Source organism: Hevea brasiliensis, chromosome 18, assembly GCF_030052815.1.
Source record: "Hevea brasiliensis isolate MT/VB/25A 57/8 chromosome 18, ASM3005281v1, whole genome shotgun sequence".
In the NCBI taxonomy this organism is placed as follows: domain Eukaryota; kingdom Viridiplantae; phylum Streptophyta; class Magnoliopsida; order Malpighiales; family Euphorbiaceae; genus Hevea; species Hevea brasiliensis.
The window spans coordinates 43,312,264-43,336,385 of NC_079510.1; the positions used below are offsets into that span (position 1 = coordinate 43,312,264).

Consider the following 24,122-nt stretch of genomic DNA (forward strand, 5'->3'; position numbering starts at 1 on the left):
AGAGACTCACTGATGAATTTCTGCGGGTTTCTTTTTGGAAGCAAACACAACTGTCCGATAGTTATTTGTCGGTATTCAATCATTTCTTTTCTTTTTTTTTAATAAATTATTATTAATTCCAATATTTAAAAAATTAGATTATATAAATATAAATTAACTAAGAAAACTCTAAATCTAGATTAGTTAATTTGACAATAAGGTATTACATTAAATAAAATAATCTAACTTTTAACACTCTTATTTTATAAGATTATACATTATAATAAATTTATTTCACTTATTTCATTAGACTACTTATAATTATTGTATCAGTAAAAATATAATGTCATTTCGTTATGACTAATAAGTTACGTATGAATAAATTATATAAGTTATTAATATATTAATTATAAAGAGTTAAAAGTATTGTAAGTGATTTCTGTAAAAAAAATAGTAAGTTATATATAAGTTAATAAAAATAGACTTTTATGATTAAATTGAATCAATATCAACACATAATGAGTTTAGCATGATAATATTTCTCAACATGTTTATTTTGCGATCACTTATAATTTTTTTATATAATTAATTAAAACTTAAATTTAAAATATTATATTTTTATAAATGATTTCAATACTATTGAATCAAAGTATACCGGCTAATTTATATTTATTTATTAAAAATATTAATTATTAATAATTTTAGATTTTTAAAATTTAAAATTATAATGATGGTACGACTTAGTGGTTTCAATTTTTTATGGGTTATAGAGATAATAAATTTTTAAAATGATCAATTACTATCCAAAAGGCTATTTTACTCTACTCAGATTATTTTTGAATATAATATTTTAATTATCTATATTTATATTTTTTTATTTTATAAGAACATAATGCTACTTATCTTATTATTCTTATTAATAAAATACTAAATCTTCTAAAAAAAGGATGTAAGAGTGAAATTATTCTATTAAATTAATATTTTTAATATTTAAATTTATTTCAAACTCAATTAAAATTTATTCTAAATTATTTAATTTTAATCTTATTATTATTACCTAAATAATACTAAATCCATTTAACTTTATATATTTTAATTAATAATTTTCATGAAATATATTATTAATTAATAATATATATTTTGAAAATTTAATAATTTAATAAAATAATTATTTTTATTTATTTAAATATAATATATAATAATTTATAAATATTATTATAAAGATATAATCTGAGAAATGGAAGTCTCTCCCCGCCATTTTGACCTTCTACCCATATGGAAACAAAGTTCTTCGCGACATTATTCTCTGTTGCTCCCTTTCGTAAAATTCTTGTTTTTGACATTTAATTTAAAAAAAAAAAATACTTCACACGCAAGAAATTGATAAGTCTTTAATTATTAAGAAAAAAAATGTATTAATATTACTTTTCAACATAAAAAATTATCAATTATTGTGGTGGAGATTATTTTTGCTATGCTGTTGGGATATGTTTGATTCAATTATTCATAGCCAACAGTTTTTTTTTTTTTTTTTAATCTCTTGATACTAAATAATTTTAATGAAATTTATGTAGTTAAAAACTATTTTTTATTAAAATTTAAGAATTTCTAATTAAGAAAATTATTATGTAACCTCTGTATTCTAACAAAGACTAATTATTTTATTATTAATTATATTTTAAAAATACTCTATATAATTTTTATATTTTACTTTTGTTAAACTATTTAATTATTTAGTCAAAATTTTCATTAGTTATTGTCTCTTTATTTTAAAAAAATTAATTAGTTGATTTATATATTTTAAAAGCTACTATTACTAGTTGATTCTTATATTTTAAAAAATACAAGGTTTTGAAAAATGTATTTTTGGATAAAAATAAAAGTTTTATTATGTGAACACTAAATCCGAATTTGCAATTTCTTTTTAAACTTTTATCTAATTTCTTAGATATATTTTTTTTATATTTTCTCAACTGCGAATTGACTTTTCATAATTACTTAGACATTTAATAAAATTGATTAATCTTTTTTGTGTAAATAACTTGTAAAATTTTTATTAAAATATGGACATAGAGAGAGTGAGGGGAAGAAAGGTGTGGGTGTAAAGGAGAAAAAATATAGGGAGATGAAAACGAGGGAGGATGAGAGAGAAATAAATGAGAGATAATTAAAGTAGTTAAAATATAAAAAATAATTATTGTATTAAATAATTAACGGAATCAAATTATAATATATTTTTTAAAATATAGAAACTAATTAATTAATTTCACTAAAATAGATGGACTAAAAATAATTTAACTGATATTGACTAATGGAAAAATTAATGAATGGACTAAACAATTTAACGAAAGTAAAATATAAAATTTAAATAGTATATTTTTAAAAATATAAGAATTAATAAAGTATTTAATTCACACTATAAATTAATTAACACCGAAACAAAATTGAGTGGTACCTATTCTTAATATAATTAATATGAATTTTAATTAGGTTAGAAAATAATAAGTAAACTACATGTAATTGCAGAAGTTTTATTTCGAATTATAAAATTCATTGCTATATTTAAAAAAAAATTCCAATAGTAAATTACACATTCTGTTAATATCTATCTAAAGGTAATTACTTTCTTAATTTTCTTATGCATTAATTTCATTTATAGTTATATACAGAAATATTTTTAAGTATTTTAATAAATTCTTTGATATTAATGGATAATTTTAAATCTTTAAATTACGTAATATATAATTATTTAAATTAAATTATATATATTTCTTTCAAAAAATTATATATATATATATATATATTAAAATTATCTTCAAAATTATAAAATCTTGAATTTTAATCTCTATAGTAAATACTTTAAAAATTTTTAAAATAATATTTTTCATGATTTTTTTAATTTTTACAATTCTTTATAATGTTTTATAATATGGAGATTTTAAAGAGAAAATATTCTCAATTCATTAATTTAATAAATTACAAATAAATTTTTAAAAATTTTTAAAAACTTTATTTAAAAAAATAAAATCATAATTTTTTAAACTTTAAAAGAAATCTTCCATTACCTTGCAAAATTTTTTCTCTAGACAAATTGCTAGGGGAAACGGTAGGAGTTACAGGCTGTGGACAAAGCCAATATCAATGTCCATTTGGTTTTCAAACATGGTTCGAGGCTTTTGTTTTCTTTTTTAGGCTTAGGCCCTAGTTAAGCCCAGTTTGGGGATTTGTGATCCATTCTCTCCCTCTCTCTTTTTTTTTTTTTTAAAATACCAATCTTTATTTTTTTTTTCATTCTTATTATAATTTTATATTTTTATTTTATAAAAATTGTATGATTTTTCTAATTTTTTAAATTAATTTAACGATAAATTTATGAACATTCTTAAGATAATTTCTAAATTTACGTTTTCTTTCTTCTTGAATATCAATAAAATCCTATTTTACTTAATTATGAACAAGTCCATTACTGTTTTGTTTTATTTTCACATGCCCATGCACATTATTTTATAGGCCTGCCATTGTAATCCATCACCATTAATTTATGTAACATACAAAGACTTTTTAAAAGAAAACATGAATCATTAGATTATGATCAAAATTCAGTATCTACTTATTTATTTTTTTTCCTCATCTCATATAGTTTTATTTTAGAATTTTGTTTTAATTTTTTTTAAATGACTTTAAATTATATAAATTTGGTATTTGACCTAATTATTAGTATGATAATATATTATAATCTAATTAATGTAAAAGAGACAAACTCATGTGGGAAGAATGTGTATTATTATTATTATTATGATTATTATTATTATTAAAAATAATTATATAAATAAAATGAATGAATCTCACTAAATGAATCTTACATACCTAAGTAGGGAACATACCTACATATATTTATAAGAATCTCACTGTCAAAATTTAAAATATAAATATAATTAATTAAACATAAATATATCATCACATCAAAAGGTCAAGCTGAATAAATCTCTATTATCACTTGAATTAATTCTATTGAGACTTATTATTTTTATTATTAATTGCATATAAAACCAATAAAATCCTTCACCTTCCAAATACTTGTGGTGCAATGCAATCATACCTAAATTTTCTCCATTTCCATTCTCCAACTTGCAAATTTAGTATCCAAAATAGCAATTCTCATAAAGGAAATAATAACTTTTCTGTTACAATAATTAATAATAATTCCGTTCCCTTTCCAAAAGCATATATATTTTCATTTTCCCTCTCAGTACACTTCATATCAGGAAACCTACCTCTAGGATCTAGTTATGGGCTTTAAAGCACTTTTCCACCTCAAGAAATCCAAGAAATCTGAATATTCTTCCGTCGATTCCATTACTGCTCCATTGACGGGATTGAGATTTTTCCTTCAAACTAAATCCCAGCTAGAAGAACTTGAGCAAGTTTTCAAGAAATTTAATGTCAATGGAGATGGGAAGATCTCCTCCTCTGAGCTTGGCTCCATTATGTCTAGCCTCGGTCATCAGGCCAACAAGGAGGAGCTGCATAAGATGATCACTGAATTCGATGCCGATGGAGATGGGTTCATCGATTTTCAAGAGTTCACAGAGCTGAACACACAAGGGGTTGATACCGATGAAGTTCTGGAGAGAATTTGAAGGATGCTTTCTCTGCTTATGACATCATGAAAATGGATTGATTTATGTTAAAGAGTTGCATAAAGTGATGGGCAGTCTTGGTGAGCCCTACTCTATTGCAGAGTGCAGGAAGATGATTAGTGGGGTCGATAGTGATGGTGATGGGATGATGACGGTGGGTGTTAGTTGCGACTCCAGTAATGGTCTCGATGAATCAAAGGTGGTAGCGACAGCATTAGAGGTGGTCTTGCGGTGTGTCTCTTTTCTGATGTCTTGAGCAGATTCCACGGGTTGCACTGGTACTAGGACCTCGCCAGTATAAAGCCCCCGAAGCTGGTAATAAACTTTACTGTTTCCAAATCCATAACCAGAGCCAAAAACTGAGGCCCAACATGTGAATAAAATAAAATAGAATATTATATTTTTTTATTTGAGTTAACCAAACTCGATAATCATAAAAAACTAAAGTCAGGGAAATTCAACTCAACCCTGATACCACAATTCGTAAACATTTTAAATATTATAAAAATTTTGTATTTATTAAAATACAAAAACTTAAATTTACATAGTACTTGACAGGATTATTATAGTGCTAACACATGCGGAGTTCTGGATTATAATTTTGAAAAATAATAATACAAATAAATAACTACTAATAAACTTACGAGAAATGAAGTAGGTTATTCTGAAAAAAAACTCCTCCTATAGCCTGAAAAAATAGAGTAAACAGGAGTGAGTATTTGACTGATAGAGTAACATATTGATTTTAAATACAATTTCTATAACTACCTAGCACTAATGCCTCCCTAAGGATGAAAATGCAACATATATCAACGTATTCAACCAAATTCAAACAATATTTGTACAAAGAATAATTTGGAGCACTCACACACCCATATATCACATCAGATACATAATTTGGAGTACTTACACACCCATATATCACATCAGATATATACATATGGGAGCTCATCTCCTGTACATCTCTTTTAATCCAATGCCTGCTAGCAAGATCAACTCAAGCTGGACTTTCGCTTAATAATCCAAATGCGGGGGTTAGCGAGATTAACTCAAAGCCGCACTCACCCTAACTTTCACAAAAAGGATCAAGCCCCAAGTGAGACTAGCTCAAGCCAATTTGCCCGTCCTACCTATATTCATTACACCACACTATACGTACGCTGACACATGCACACAGCTTCAAATTACCCTAATGTGACATCTACATCTATTTTTGAAAATAAGAAAATGCAACATAACACGTGCCTAATATTTTACTACATACATATATTTATATATGATGCATGAGCATGTCTTGAATATATAATAATATTGAAATTGTAAATAAAATCAATATCTACTCACAGATTGGTCGACTGGACTGCAGCTGGTCTAGCTAGAAGGAGAAGACGGCTGGCACTGACTACCTAAACATATATACTGACCTCTATCAAAAGACTGACAAAATTAAATAATTGATTTAAACTATAAAATCAAAATAATTTTTAAGATCTTGCCGAAATTTTGATAGAGTTTTTCCTGTACCTAGGACCTACCTAACCTGCAAAGTCGTTCAAATAACACTACTAAATCACACATCCCATCTCTATATCTCACTAACATCATGTGGCCCTTCCTGGGCCCTCCAAACAAGGCAATAATTATAAAATTAAAAAAAATTATATTTTAGCTCCTAAAATTAACATTCTACAAAAATCACTCAAACAAACTTTAAAAATTCTAAAATTTTTTGCCTCGCGATCCTTGACAAGATTATAAGACTATTGCAAAAAGTATTATAATTTTCTAATCATCCATGAATATTTTATGAATTTTTATTCTAAACTCGATACTAGGTAATTAAGGAAACTTAGGGTTCGGGTTTATCTATGCCGATTCCTATACTTGGAACATGTCTGGGTGTCTGAAACACGTTCTAGGACGGGCCGTCAAGCAGCTGAATCTAGCCGAAAACTTGGTCTCGGGCACCAGTGAGCTATCATCAATTCGATCTCACCTAAATTAAGCCCAAAAATTATTAATAACTATCGTAAAATTATTTTTTATTTTTGAGAATTGAAAAAGTCTGAAAACTTCACCAAGCGATCTAGACCGTTCGATAATCACCATTTATCGTAAAATTATTTTTTATTTTTGAGAATTGAAAAAGTCTGAAAACTTCACCAAGCGATCTAGACCGTTCGATAATCACCTTTTTCAAATGGTGTCCAATCGGAGCGGGGCCAGTCCCATTTCAAAGATTTCATTGCCCTGAGTCCAATGGTGGCCTCGGATTTCGGATCCAACTGTCGGATCGTCAAATAAGTGGCTGAAAACCTTGAAAAATACTCATTTTCTCTCTCCTTGTTTTGCTTGATTCTGGCAGCTGCCGGGGGTAAGGCTGAACGAAAAATGAAGCTAGGCTTGTAGGGAGTTGGTTAGAGATGGTGGGGTCACCAATCACTAGCCGAAATGGCCGAATTCAGCCAGTCAATTTCTTTCTCTCTCCTCTCTTTTCTCTCTCTCTCTCTCTACTCCATTTTCACGCCACTCTTGCATATCTGGCCGTCGATCATGGCTGCTGGAGGGTAACTAGTTGCCCTGGGTCTGGTTTGGGTGGCTCATCAGTGGTGATGGTGATTGGCCGAAGCAAAAATGGGAAGAGAAAATGGGGGAACGGGAGAGAGAGAAGAAAGATAGGGGGGGTCTGTTCATGTTTCAAAATTTGACTTTTTTGTTTTTTTTACAAAATATGTTTAAGAATAACATTAGAAATATATAAATGAATGTATTGCAAAAATTATAATTTAGTTAGATAATATTAAAATAAATTTGAATAATGAATAAAAATATAAAATTTATATTTTAAAAATTCAAGTTATTACAATCTTCCCCACTAAAGAAAAATTCGTCCCCGAATTTTTGAATAACAGGGAAAAAAAAAAGATTCTTAGGACAGGTGCGAACATTTATTACTCTAGTTAGGTAGAGATGGTTAAAATACTTTATTCTTCAATCTCTTCGTATGTTGGAGATCATGTTCTACTGCTCTTTTATTCTGTTATAGTATCCTAGCTGTCATCATCATTTTGTATCAAAACTCTTGCCTTTATTACTCATTGACCTCCTTTTCTAACATCCCTAATAAGCTCTATGCTTCCTCTGCACTTTAGTGTAATAACTTGTAATATTAGTCTTTATTCCATTCTATTACCAACCTCTGTGGTGCAAAAATGTGACTCATACTGCTTGTTTTGTAATGACTCGTGAAGTGTCCATCTAAAATAATCACTTTTACATGTACCTTACCTGAGATCATTACTGATTTTGTTGGCTATTGAAACTTTAGTAAAACTTTTCTTCGTGCTCAAAGCACCTATATTTCTCAATTCCATGATACTGTGAACTTCCCACTTGCTTTGTGTCACTAATAAGATTCTTGTACCAACTCCTACCTATATCCTGTAACCAGTTGTGTAGAGCTCCACCCAAATGTTGAACATCCATATTCTATCTATCAATATTAGAAAGTGGACTGAGTCTCTTCTCTGACCTGATAAAAGTCTATGTTTTCCCAAGCCACCTAGTCAATACAACTTAACATATTCTACTCCTTTTCTGAAAAGAGAGATCCTTAATTTCTGCTTGAAACTTCTTACTACCTGACGTGCTTGCTGATACATTAATACTTAAATCGAGGTTCTATTATTCCTTTAACCTATTATTTTACCATAACTTGTTTTAAACATTCCTTATTGTGTCCCTAGCATACTTATTCTTTCTTATTCTCATCATTATAACCAACTCTATCGAGCTTTTCTCTTATCCTTTTGATCTTATCCACTTCCTTTTCCTATTTCTGCTATTGTTGATATCTTTTCAACTTACTGTACTTATTCCTTAACCTTAGTCATGTCTTATCCTTATACCTTTTCCTTTAAGTATGTCCATCCCATCATCAACTTTAACCTTCTTTTTACTTCTTAGTCCTATCTTGATTACTAGTTCCATTACTTCGAGAATTCTAACCTTACGATTAGCTCCTACCAGCACATCATGGTTAGATAGGAGCCCTTGAAACTATAAGTTTCACTTGAACTAACATGGCTATGGAAAATATGTGCTATGCTATGATTCTAGATAAGGTATTTCACATGTTCATTCTCTTTAATATAACCACATATACTATCCATGTCTCTCCAAACTTCAACCTCAAATTTACCAATCAATAACAATTTTATCCACTGAAACTCATTCACAAATAGTACTTCCTCTAGCTTATAGTTTAAAAGAGTTACAAGCCCTGGTAACTAACTCGATTTAACTCCTGTCACTGCTCTAATTGTCCTTTCATACTTAATATTAAGTACACACTTAACATCATTTCCTTTTAAGGAGAATGTGTACGGAATGGTGCCTACCAAATTTTTAAATACTGGGTTACCTCAACACAATTTCCCTTGCTTATTTAGTCTTCTTATTGAAATTTCATCATCTCTTTTTATAAGACATCAGCTGTGACCATCCTTCTATTGTACCATCGATTGGCTGACATATCATCTTAAGATTTACTATCTCTACTTATACTCTATTATTACCCTTTTCGTCTACCCTCGCACTTTTGCATCCCTATATTTTACTGTATTCTAGAAGATACCTCTTACTAATAGATTCTTTTAGAATTGATTCTAATCATGCTCACTGCCATAACTCTTATCCTTCTACTTCTCAGTGACTTGTGACTACCACTCATACATATCTCTTTCTGTTCTATCCCCTACTGTCATTCTGTCATTTAATTTCATTCATGTTTCCTTATAAAGTGACCCTATTGGTCATACTAAAAATGCTTACCTAACCCTTGATTGTAGACCCCATAAATGCTATCTCACTATCTCTTCTCAGGACCTAAGCCTATGTGCCATTTTCCACCATTCTTTTTGTTCGTCATGCCTATTTGAACCATTAGGTTTACTTTTATTTAATTTACTAATTAATTCACTCATTTTCCTGATGGGACGGTTCAAGACACCATTGCACATTCTATAACTTTTGCCTACTCAGGTTGCATCCCGCAACTAACTTTCCTCACACTATTAGAAGTTTAAATGGATTTTATTTCAGTGCCACTTACTCCATCTTGGGAACAGGAATAGACAAAGTTTGATCCACATCTTGTAACTCTGAGCTCCATGTTTTGGCTCCTGACACTACCCGAACTATGACCTGCTCTAAGTCCTACACTTCTAAATCCTATATCTTGACAACTATCCTCACTCATGTAATCCCATTTTGGGCTTTCTAATATTGCTTTTTAGTTTATCCTATTTACCTTGCCTAGGATGGCACTTTATGTACTTTATATCTCACTTTAATCTTCTTAATCTTGTCTTATTTTTGGCTATTCGGTTTGCTTTTTAATTCATCTCTTTTATCTTATCCAAAATAGAACCTTGGTTACTTTATTCCCTAGCTCCATTCTTCTTTTTAACCTGACAGCTATGCTAAATAACTGTACTTTTTAGTGTCTCTGCTAGGTCATCTTCACCTTTGTACTACTCAAAATTGGTCTTTCGATCACTCTGATTAGCACTTCCACTACCATTTGAATTTCTCTCCTGTTACATCTGAAACCAACTATCCAAATTTTCATTTCCATATTTACTTTTATCTATTAATGTTCTATGACTTATTTTTGCTGACTTGCAGTCATTGTCCTTTCCTCTGCTTAACTATAAATGACCCTCTAATACTTCAAGGAGGAAATCTACAGGGATTCTATTTTCTTATATCCACTCAATTAGTCAAAACTTATGGTACTGGGTACCATAATCCGTCATTCAATTCACTGGCTTTTCATCCATCATGAGCCAATCACTTATAGTTCCTACAATGAAACTTATATCCTTTTTAGGATACTTGAGCCAACTACTCTCTACCACACTCTACAGTCTCATATGGGATACTATTCTTAGGTCACCATCACTAGTAGTAATCTTTTGTCTTTCCTAAAAGCATAAGATCATATCCTACATCATAACTGACTGTAACAGGGATACTGCATCTTGTTAACACACAAAGGATATAATATTCTTACTAAACTTTAGGCAAAACATCTCTTGTAATGCAAAAACTATCCAAGACCCCATATCAGATACTAGATGATCCAACTAAGTAGGTGTCATCATTGCACTATGACCATACTAAAAACCTCTAATCTTATGCCACTTATGCTATAACTCTGCGCTTAAGTTAAGATAATCGAGTCACTTACTCTAGTTATCACCTAACTGCGACCTTGATATTCTATCTTAAGGGTCTTAAACTGCTAATTAGGAGTCCCAAACTCTTCTACAGAAATAGAACTCCATTTTGGCATAACTATACCAAAATAGAGATTGTCTGCAACCACCCTCATCATGGTGCACCACGGGAAAACATGTAGCTTTATACAATAATCCCATGTCAGTACTATAATTTACAGTTTATAGCACAAACATTGAGAACATTGTATAGTTAATACGGTACATCCTAACAAACTAGTTTCCCAACCTCTTATCTCTCTTTACTCTATTGATACCACAACTTACTCTAATTGGGCTATCCATTGTTGACTGTCAGTAGTGATACCCTCACCCTTATCTAGGGCAATTATACTATCAAAATTTACCTTTATGTACTCGTGCCTTACATCAGATAGGCATGCCACTTAAACTCATACTAATAGAAACATAACATTTCTTAGAGTATGTATCCTTATGGCAGACCTCAATATACCTGCTAACTCTATTTTGTATCTTTATGTACTTCACGAAAACCCAGACACTAACTGAAGCACTCTTATATTACCTAAAAAACAACGCAGAACCTAGAAATAAGGAATTACAGAATAAGATGAAATAGGATTCTATACTTTGCATGTGAGATCCTAAAAATACTCTTCTTAAAATCCTAGATGCACAATTCCCTATGAATCTGGAGCCTAAGCTCTGATGCCAACTTTGTCACGACACTATTCCATGGGTCGAATCGACACTAGGACCTGGGCCAGTATAAAACTCTCGAGGCCCATAGTAAGCCTTACTATTTCCAAATCCATAACCAAGGCCAAAAATTGAGACCCAACATGTGAATAAAATAAAATAGAATATTATATTTTTTTTTCAGGTTAACCCAACCTGATAATCATTAAAAACTAAAGTAAGGGGAGCCCAGCTCAACCCTGATTCACCATTTGCAAACATTTTAAATATCATAAATGAAGGAGCGGAAGCATGGTAATTAGTGCATTGGAGCATTATATTTCAAAATTTTCTTCTAGGGTTTCATGCATCATGCCACATCTCTTATGTGCTTAATTAATTTCAATGCTCAATTGCATATTAAAATACTTTTAATATGTATTAAGATCTTCATTTGTCATTTAAGATTGTGAATTAACAAATTAATTCAATTAAACCCTAATTTGAAAAAGGAGTTTGGGCACTAACCTCTTTGATGTACTGTGGATGCAATTGACGCCTTTAGGAAGCTCCTAGGACCCCAAGTGTTGTCTCTCTAGCTTGTCCACACCAAGATCACCAATGGATAGCCCCCAATTTTGCTTCTCAAGCCTTGCCAACCAATTATAATTTGGGATTTTACTTTTAGAGAGGTTATATGTGTGTATATGACACTAGAAATAATTTCTAGTAATTTTAATTCAAAGGGAATGGAGTGATTCTCTTTGAATTGATGAGAAAGCAAGAAGGGGAGAGGGAGAGAAAAGTGTGCCGCCACCTTGAGGAAGAAAGAATGTTATATTTTATTCTTCTTTCTTTTTCCTTTTATAATTAGGTCATTAAGTCACTTAAACTCTTTGCCACATGTCACCACCACATTGCATATTATTTTTAATTAATATGCTCACATTAAGCTAAGTGTTAAAGCTAGACTTAATCTTAATTTTAATCACCTTGCATGATAGGAAGACAATGATAAACTTATATGATGCCATGTGTCACCATCTCATGGTGCCACATGTCACCATGTGAAATAACCAAATTACCCTTATGTTGTAATTTTGAGTTCTCAACCCAAAATCATTATTTCTCTTCTAATCAATTTATATCAAATATAAATTAATTAATCTCTATTAATTAATTTCTCACAATTAAATTCATATTTAAACACTTTAAATATAAATTTAACTTATACTATACATCCAATAACCTAGATTTGGTTTCAAGCCATGCTAGGGACTTTGCAATCTCATTGCAAACTAAACTTATTTAATTAATTAATTAAACTCTTTAATTAATCAATTAAATCACATTTTACTTGGTGATTATCTTGTGTATGTGTGTGACTCACTAAGCTCATTACTAATTGGCAATGAGATATGATATTAACTCTTAATATCATCAGAACTCTTTCTTACCATAAATGATTTCTCTAAATCATTTTAGGTATCTCATAGACCATGGTTAACACTTAGCATAGTGTGCCATGGCCACCCAATCAGTAATAAGGAATACCTTAAATGAACCTTTAATCATATGTTACCATGCACTAGAATCTCTCTGTTACAAAATTCCAATTGGAGCTAGAGTCATGGTTTATGTCAAACCCCATTTGCTATGAATATTATGTTCTCTTTTAATTCTAATTCTTGATTAATTAGATTTTCTTATCAGAAACTCTTCTCTGACTAAATCTATCTGTCCTGGCCAGGAACTTGAAATATTAAGAACAATTAAATGAATATAGGATTTTATCCCTATTTACTTAGGGTAACAAATTCCATCTTGATCAACACCTATCTCCATATATAACTAGTAGGAGCCAACACATGCCCATATACCCATACACAGTATAAGTATAAAAGCAGTATCAAACTCAAACCACCTATATACAAGATCACTGTGTTATCTCAGGTCTAAAGATTATATGCACTGATATGATATATGACAATGCATTGACAAGAGTAAACTCTATGTGCTTGTCATATGCGTCACTGGTTTGGCCTACTTATCATGTATAAGTGCCTATCATGTTTATTTTCTGGCATGAGACTCACCATTCCATCTTATTTATATCTCATATAAATACCTTGGGAACAAACATGAATACAATCTTTTTGGATAAGTCATGTCCTGTGTGAAGTATCCTCGATTGTGAACCAATTTATGATACTTTATGCTAGAAATACTGTCACTCATATTCTTAACAACTTAAGAATAGAATTTCTAACAAAATATTAATGGATCTTTTCTATTACACATAAATATATTATGTATACGAAAAAGTGAAATTGTCTTTTATTAATAAATATGTACAAGATACATACTAAATGATATACTCTAGGGCATACTACTAATAATCTCCCACTAGCACTAGAGCCATTCATTATAATATCTTAAACCCATATTCTCAAGATGTCGATCAAATTGAGCTTGTGACATAGGTTTCGTGAATGGATCAGCTGGATTTTTAGCTGATGCTATTTTCTGCATGGCTACATCGCCTCGCTCAACTATCTCTCTGATAATGTGGTAGCGCCTTTCTAAGTGTTTGGATTTCTGATGAGACCGGGGTTCCATAGCCTATATTACCGCTCCATTGTTGTCACAGTAGAGTGGAACTGCTTACTCAATGGAAAGAACTACTGCAAGTTCTGATATGAACTTCTTTATCCAAACAGCCTCTTTTGCAGCATCTGATGTAGCAATATACTCAGCCTCTGTAGTGGAATCAGCAGTCGTACTCTATTTGAAACTCTTCCAACTGATTGCACCTCTATTACAAATGAATACAAACCTAGAGGTAGACTTTCTATTATCGATATCTGATTGAAAATCAGAATCAGTATAACCATCCAATTGCAAGTTACCACCTCCGTAAGTCAAGAATAAATCCTTAGTTCTTCTCAAGTACTTAAGGATATTTTTGACAGTTATCCAGTGTTCCAAACTTGGATTGTATTGAAACCTGTTAGTCAAACTAACGGCATGTGCGATATCTGGCCTAATACACAATATTGCATACATTAAACTTTCAATAGCCAAAGCATATGGAATCCTGGCCATTTTATCTCTTTCTTCAGGTATCTTTGGAGATATCTCTTTAGAAATGTGGATACCATGTCTTACTAGTAACAATCCTCTCTTGGAATCAAGCATGTTAAATCTCTTTAATACCTTTTCCAAGTATAAACTTTGGGATAAACTGATTATTCTTTTCGCTCTATCTCTATAGATGCGAATTTCAAGAATATAGGTTGCCTCTCTTAAGTCTTTCATGGAGAATGTATTTGACAATCATACCTTGATAGTTGTCAACATTCCTATGTTATTACCTATTAACAGAATGTCATCCACATATAAGACAAGGAAAGTGATAGCACTATCATTAACCTTTTTATATAGACATGGTTCATCCACATTTTTTATAAAATCAAATGACTTAATGGCTTCATCAAAACGTATGTTCCAATTCCTCAAAGCTTGATTCAACCCATAAATGGATCGCTTTAGCTTCGATTGAGAAAAGCTATTTTGACATCCTTCTGCCAAATCTCATAATTATAGTATGCAGCTATTGCTAATAGAATCCTAATTGATTTAAGCATGGCAACAAGCGAGAAAGTCTCCTTATAGTCGATTCCTTGCCTTTGGTGAAACCCTTCTGCCACTAGCCTTACTTTATAGGTCTCTTTCCATCATAACAAATTTTCTTCTTGAAAACCCATTTATTCCCTATAGGTACAATATCTTCAGGTGGGTCAACAAGGTCCCAAACTTGGTTTTTATGCATGGAATCAATTTCAAATTTCATAGCTTCAATCCATTTTGAAGAGTCTATATCTGATATAGCTTCTTCATAGGTGAGTGGATCATCTCCATGATCTACTTCTTCATGAGTAAACAACTCTTGTTCACCTTCATGAAGAAAACCATATCTCATTGGTGGGTGAGATATCCTGGTTGATCTGCAAGGAATTATTATAGATGTTTCATCAATAGGTGTAGGTTGACTAGATGGATCTATATCCATTTGATTTGTTGGTTGGTCAGAATTCTCCAATTCTAACTCTATTTGCCTTCCTTTGCCTCCTTCTTGAATAAATTATTGTTCAAGAAATATGACATCTCCGCTTACTACAACCTTTTGTGATGTAGGCAAATAAAAATAATATCTAAAACTTTCTTTTGAATATCCAAAACTTTCTCTTGGATATCCAATAAATTGACATTTTTTTGATCTGGTTTTCAATTTATCAGTGTTCAACTTTTTGACATAAGCTGGACAACCCCAAAAATTAACATGCTTAAGACTCGGTTTTCTTCCATGCCATATCTCATAAGGTATGGAAGAAACTGATTTTGATGGAATCCTATTCAGAATATGCAAAGCTGATTCTAATGCAAATCCCCAAAAGGAGATTGGCATATCAGTATAGCTCATCATACTGCGTACCATATCTAATAGGGTACGATTTTTCCTTTCAGATATACCATTTAGTTGTGGCGTTCCTAGAGGATTCAGCTGAGAAACAATGCCATGCTCTTTCAAGTATTCATCAAATTCAGTACTTAAGTATTTACCTTCACGATCTGATCGAAGAGTTTTAATACTTTTTCCTGTTTGATTTTTCACTTCAGATTTAAATTCTTTGAACTTTTCAAAGGATTCATGTTTGTATTTCATCAAATACAAATACCCAAACTTGATTAATCATCAGTAAAGGTAATAAAGTAATGAAAACTGCCTCTAGCCATTTTTTTAAATGGACCACATACATCACTATGTATTGGCTCCAAAATATTTTCAGCTCTTAGTCCTTGTCCAACAAAGGGTTATCTAGTCATTTTGCCTTGAAGGTAGGATTCACAAGTTGGAGTAGGTTCAGAACCCAATAAGGATAAAATCCCTATTTTCTCTAGTTTTGCAATCCTATCTTCTGCAACATGACCTAATCTTAAGTGCCAAATATATTTTGAACTTGAGTTGATTTTCATCATGGCATTACATTCATTTAGATTGCTTGCATTCAATTTGTGTTTATCATTATCATCCAAATACTAAAGAAAATCATGCACATAACCCGAGCTAACATATTTATTTCTAAAATAAATATTGCAAATATTATTTGTGTGATAACCATTTCTAGTCAAACTATATATAGAAATGATGTTCTTAAAAGCATCAGGCACATACAAAATATTATTCAAACACAAAACATGTCCACACATGTAAAAAGATTTAGATCCTATGGCTAAAGCTTCAATAATTGAGCCATCGCCAATCCGGAGTCTAACATCTCGAGCATGCAAGCTACTACTATTTGCTAGTTCTTGCATATCATAAGAAATGTGAGAATTGGCACCAGTATCTAAAACCCAGGCTGTAGATGAACTAGGAGCATCATCAGCATCTAAGTAACAAGATATAGACATACCTTCTGAAGGTGTATCCTTCTTATCCTTCAGAGAAGCAAGATACTCTGGGCAGTTCCTTTTCTAGTGCCCATCCTTCTGGCAATGGAAACACTTTCATTTGCCTCCATCAGCTTTGGTCTTCCCTTTCTGTTTGGCTATCTTCTTGGAAGGTCCTAGAACTTGAGATTTCTTTTTTTTATTATCCTTCTTCTTGTTAGACTTTCGAGCAGAAGAAGATGCAATCAAAGCTACCTCTTTTCCTTTATTGCCCAGCATATTCTTTTGGGCAATAACAAGCATATTAAGTAAACCAGCCAAGGTTTATTCCTGCTTAGTCATATGGAAATTTGTCACCAAATTCTCAAATCACTCAGGTAGGGACTGAAGGATCAAATCTGTCTGCAGTTGGAAATCCATGTTAAAGTCAAGATGTTTCAGCTGCTCTATAAGCCGAATCATCTTGTGGACATGATCCCCAACATTCTGTCCCTCAGACATTCTCATATGAAATAACTGCCTAAATATCTAATACCTAGCATTCCTGTTGTGCTCATCATACAACTCTTGCAGGTGAAGAAGGATCTCACTTGCACTCTACATGTTCTCATGCTGCTTCTGTAACTCATTACTCATAGAAGCAAGCATGTAACATTTGGCTCTCATATCATGCTCCTTCCATTTGCCCAAAGTATCATATTCCTCTTGAGTGGCCTCTGAAGGTAAGGTATCAGGAACCTTTGAGTCTAGAACATATCCAATACGTTCTAGGTTTAGGACAAGTTTTAAATTTCTTAGCCAATCAGAAAGATTATGTCCCGTCAACCTATTGTGATCAAGTATGCTCGCAAGTATATTGGATGGTGATGGTTATTGTGTGCTCATTATTATCAGAAGAATAACTACAGAAAATAACTAGATTAATTAGTAAATGTATCAAGTAATTAACCAAAATGATTATGGTCTTTTAATCAAATTGGTCCTACCACTAACTTGACGAATCCTACACTTCCAAAGTAGGAAACGTAAATCCTAGTTGGATGGATTTCCAGTGGGTAATTGAATTTTTATAGTCTTATTAATCATCCTTAGGCACATCCATTATTGGAATTACAATAAACTATAAGTGAGCAACTCCTTGCCCATCACATCTCATGTGAGGTTCAATCATTTATCTAGCCCCTAATGCTCAAAATCTCAGGCACATCCATTATTGATTTATCTTGCATTAGTTAAGTTGATCCCATTAAGCCAGTAAACATGCAAATAATTTTAATGTCCTCAGGCACATCCATTATTGGCCATTAACTTATTTACATATTTACAACATCTCATGCTTAATAATTATTCTTAAGAAAATCTCTTAAATTAAATGCATCACATGCAAGTATTTAAAATTTCTTAAAATAATTGCCTTAATAGAGGGCCCATGATATAATTACTTTAATTATACCATTTTCAACTTAATCATTTGTTTGGAAGATTTAGTAGTCGACTTAATTACTATTATGGTCTCACTTTGCACATTATCCATTTGACATGCATATATCATATACTTGCATACATTCCCATACATCTCATATATACATGGATAAACAAATAATATGGTATAATCATGGACTTTCTAAGGGATTCAATTCTGAGCCACCAAGAATTGAATCAGGCATTTCTAGGTGTATTTCATTCATTCATTTTACAAGAGTTGCTGAAGGAGTACATAACCAATGCTTGATCTTGATTTCCTCCTACTGGTCCCACCAATGCTCTTGACCTCCTTGATCTTTTTGTAATCCAATTACATTATAATCCTTGGTATACCAAGGCGAATTTATAAGAATATGGACTTTAAAGTCCTCAAATAAATGAAATTACAACATAAATTATTACAACACTTATAATATATGCCACTAAAATAAAATTAATTATTTTACAATCCAAAGAAAAATAAAAGAATTAAATCCAATCACATTGGTCTTTTATTGTTCATGATCATCCATCATGCATATTATAATTTAACAATTAAATAAAATATACATACTAAAAAATTAAATTGAATATCATATATTCAACCAAAATATTCAGATTTGAATCTCATTTAAATAATTTAAATTTAGAAACCCTTTTCCAAATTTAACTCTATGAAAACAATTTTCATAAATCAATTGTGTGACTAAAATTCCTAATTAAATAATTTAATTAGGTATAGGCCTAATTATGGGCCTTAAATACACAACAATTATATAATGGGCCCAAGAAACCATGCGCACCATTAGGTTAGGTTCATTCTCTTGATGTCGCCACCTTTGAGGCACTTCAACATGCATGCCGCCACACATATGGCACCCAAACAACTTTAGATCAATACAAATTTGATCCAATCACACAATTAAATCTCATATTCAATCCTAATGGCAAATATAGTGGCTCTGATACCAATTTAAGGAGCGGAAGCATGGTAATTAGTGCATTGGAGCATTGAATTTCAAAATTTTATTCTAGGATTTCATACATCATGCCACATCTCTTATGTGCCTAATTAATTTCAATGCTTAATTGCATATTAAAATACTTTTAATATAAATTAGGATCTTTATTTGTCATTTAAGATTGTGAATTAATAAATTAATTCAATTAAACCATAATTTGAAAGAGGAGTTTGGGCACTAACCTCTTTGATGCACTATGGATGCAATTGACACCTTTAGGAAGCTCCTAGGACCTCAAGTGTTGTCCCTCTAGCTTGTCCACACTAAGATCACCAATGGGCAGCCCCCAATTTTGCTTCTCAAGCCTCGCCAACCAATTATAATTTGAGGTTTTGCTTTTAGAGAGGTTATATGCGTGTATAGGATACTAGAAATAATTTCTAGCAATTTCAATTCAAAGAGAATGGAGTGATTCTCTTTGAATTGATGAGAAAGCAAGAAGAGGAGAGGGAGAGAAAAGTGTGCCGCCACCTTGAGGAAGAGAGAATGTTATGTTTTATTCTTCTTTCTTTTCCCTTTTATAATTAGGTCATTAAGTCACTTAAACCCTTTACCACATGTCACCACCATATTGCATCTTATTTTTAATTGGCTTAATCACATTAAGCTAAGTGTCAAAGCTAGACTTAATCTTGACTTTGATCACCTTGCATGATAGGAAGACAAATGACAAACTTATATGATGCTACATGTCACCATCTTATGGTGCCACATGTCACCATGTGAAATGACCAAATTACCCTTATATTGTAATTTTGAGTTCTCAACCCAAAATCATTATTTCTTCTCTTCTAATCAATTTATATCAAATATAAATTAATTAATCTCTATTAATTAATGTCTCAAAATTAAATTCATATTTAAACACTTTAAATATAAATTTAACTTATACTATACATCCAAAAATCTAGATTTGATTTCAAGCTATGCTAGGGACTTTGCAATCTTATTACAAACTAAACCTATTTAATTAATTAAATAAACTCTTTAATTAATCAATTAAATCACATTTTACTTAATGATTATCTTGTGTATGTGTGTGACTCACTAGGCTCATCACTAATTGGCAATGAGATATGATATTAACTCTTAATATCATCAGAACTCTTTCTTACCATAAATGATTTCTCTAAATCATTTTAGGCATCTCATAGACCATGGTTGACACCTAGCATAGCGTGCCATGGCCACCCAATCAGTAATAAGGAATACCTTAAATGAACCTTTAATCATATGTTACATTGCACTAGAATCTCTCTGTTACAAAATCTCAATTCGAGCTGGAGTCATGGTTTATGTCAAACCCCATTTGCTATGAATATTATGTTTTCTTTTAATTCCAATTCTTGATTAATTAGATTTTCTTGTCAGAAACTCTTTTCTTACTAAATCTGTCTGTCCTGGCCAGGAACTTGAAACATTAAGAATAATTAAATGAACATAGGATGTTATCCCTATTTACTTAGAGTAACAGATTCCATCTTGATCAATACCTATCCCCATATATAACTAGTAAGAGCCAACACATGCCCATATACCTATACACAGTACAAGTATAAAAGCAGTATCAAACTCAAATCACCTATATACAAGATAACTGTGTTATCTCAGGTCTAAAGATTATATGCACTAATATGATATATGACAATGCATTGACAAGAGTAAACTCCATGTGCTTGTCATATGCATCACTGGGTCGGCCTACTTATCATGTATAAGTGCCTATCATGTTTGTTTTATGGCATGAGACTCAACATTCCATCTTATTTAATTCTCATATAAATACCTTGGGGACAAACATGAATACAATCTTTCTAGATAAGTCATGTCCTATGTGAAGTATCCTCGATTGTAAACCAATTTATGATACTTTGTGCTAGAAATATTGTCACTCATATTCTTAACAACTTAAGAATAGAATTTCTAATAAAATATCAATGGACTTTTTCTATTACACATAAATATATTATGTAAATGGAAAAGTGAAATTGCCTTTTATTAATAAAATATATACAACATATATACTAAATGATATGCTCTAGGGCATACTACTAACAATAAAAATTTTACATTTATTAAAACACCAAAACTCAAATTTATATAGTACTTGACAGGATTATTACTAGTGCTAACAATTGCAAAGTTTTAAATTACAATTTTGGAAATAATAATACAAATAAATAACTACCAATAAACCTGCAAGGAAGAAAGTAGGTTATTCTGAAAAAGAACTCCTCCTATAGTCTGAAAAAATAGAGTAAACAAGAGTGAGCATTTGACTCATAGAGTAAGATATTGATTTTAAATATAATTTCTATAACTACCTAGCACTAATGCGTCCCTAATGATGAAAATGCAACACATATCAACATATTCAACTAAATTCAAATAATGTTTGCACAAAGAATAATTTGAAGCACTCACACACCCATATATCACATCAAATATTTACATATGGGAGCTCATCCCTTATACAGCTCTCTTAATCTAATGCCTACTAAAGGGATCAACTCGAGCTAGACTTTCGCTTAATAATCCAAATGCGGGGGTTAGCGAGATCAACTCAAAGCCGTACTCACTCCGACTTTACAACTCCAAATTACCATAAGGCGATATCCACATCTATTTTTACAAATAAGAAAATACAACATAATGCGTGCCTAGTATTTAGCTATATACATATATTTATATGTGATGCATAAGTACGCCTTAAATATATAATAATATTCAAATTATAAATAAAATCAATAGATTAGTTGAATGGACTGCAGCTGATTCGGTTGGAAACAGAAGACGGCTGACACCAATCACCTAAATATACACAGTAACTTCTATCAAAAGACTAACAAAATTAAATAATTAATTTAAACTATAAAATCAAAATAATTTCTAAGATCTTGCTGAAATTTTGACAGAGTTTTCCCTGCACCTAGGATCTACCCAACCTGCAAAGTAGTTTAAATAACACTACTAAATCACACATCCCATCTCTATATCTCATCAACATCATGTGGCCAGTCCTGAGCCCTCCAAACCAGGCAATAATTATAAAATTGAAAAATTACGTTTTAGCCCCTAAAACTAACATTCTGCAAAAATCACTCAAACGAGCTCTAAAAATTCTAAAATTTTTTTATCTCGTGGTCTTTAACAAGATTATAAGATTATTGCAAAAAGAATTATAATTTTCTAATCACCCATGAATATTTTATAAATTTTTATTCTAAACTCAATACTAGATAATTAAGGAAACCTAGGGTTCGAGTTTAACCATGCTGATTCTGATGCTTGAAACACATTGGGGTGTTTGAAAATGCTAGAATCGACTATAATATTAGCCACGTTTTGAGACGGGTAGCCGGACAGTTGGATCTGGTCGAAAACTCGATCCTGGGCACTAGTAAGCTATCATTGATCCGATTACATCTAAATTAAGCCCGAAAATTATTAATAATTATCATAAAATTATTTTTAATTTTTGAAAATTGAAAAAGTCTGAAAACCTCACCAAGCCATCTAGACCGTCTGATGATTGCCTTTTTCAAACAGTGCTCGATCGGAGGCTGGTTGATCTCATCTCAAATATTTCATCACCCTGAGTCCAACGGTGATCTTCGATTTTCGATCCTATGGTCAGATCGTCAGAAAAGTGGCTGAAAAGATGGAAAAATACTCATTTTTTCTCTTCTCATTTTGCATGATTCTTGCTACTACCGGGGGTGAGGCTGATCGGAAAATGAAGCTGGGCTTGTGGGGAGTTGGTTGGAGTTGCTTGGGTCACTGGTCATTGGCCGAAACAGTCAAATTCGATCGATCAATTTCTTTCTCTCTCTCCTCCATTTTCACGCTGCTCTTGCATATCTGGTCGTTGATCATGGCTGCTAGAGGGTCACCGGTTGCCCTGGGTTTGGTTTGGGTGGCTCACTGGCAGTGATGGTGGTTGGTTGAAGCAAAAATGGGAAGAGAAAATGGGAGAACGGGAGAGAGAGAAGAAAGATGGGAGGGGGAGGGGGTTTGTTCACGTTTCAAAATTAGACTTTTTTTTTTTTTTTACAAAATATGTTTAAGAATAACATTAGAAATATATAAATGAATGTATTGTAAAAATTATAATTTAGTTAGATAATGTTAAAATAATATTTGAATAATGTATAAAAATATAAAATTTATATTTTAAAAATTCAGGTTATTACATATGAGATTTAATAGGTTCCATTTTCCCATGTGTTCTTATTTTTGCTTGATGTATCGTGCTCTGCAAGAAATTTGATTAAATTAAATACTAAAAAATCATTATTACTTTTTTTACTATAAAATTAGGATAAGATAGGAATGATAGAAATAAAATAGCATTTATTTGGATTTGAACGATTTTTAATATTTTGTTTGTTTTATGGAGGAGGAAATTACAGAAAATGGGAAAAAGAGGGATAATTGATTACCCAATTGGTTGGAGGGAGTTTGGGTGCCTTCAAACTTCCAAATATCACGGAAAACACATTCAAACTAGTTTGATTTATTTCGTGTTCATGATCAATAATCTCTTTACCCCATCATATGGAACCCTTGTTTTAATAAATGAGTTCTTTTTCAAATCTTACCAATCTTTTAAATTTGGGCTC

General features: G+C 31.3%; 1 pseudogene; it reads left to right on the plus strand.

Annotated features, from left to right (window-relative positions):
* The first annotated feature begins 4,253 nt into the window (after positions 1–4,253).
* The window catches only part of LOC110647379 (probable calcium-binding protein CML25), a 29,979-nt pseudogene continuing 10,110 nt past the window's right edge, over positions 4,254–24,122 (plus strand).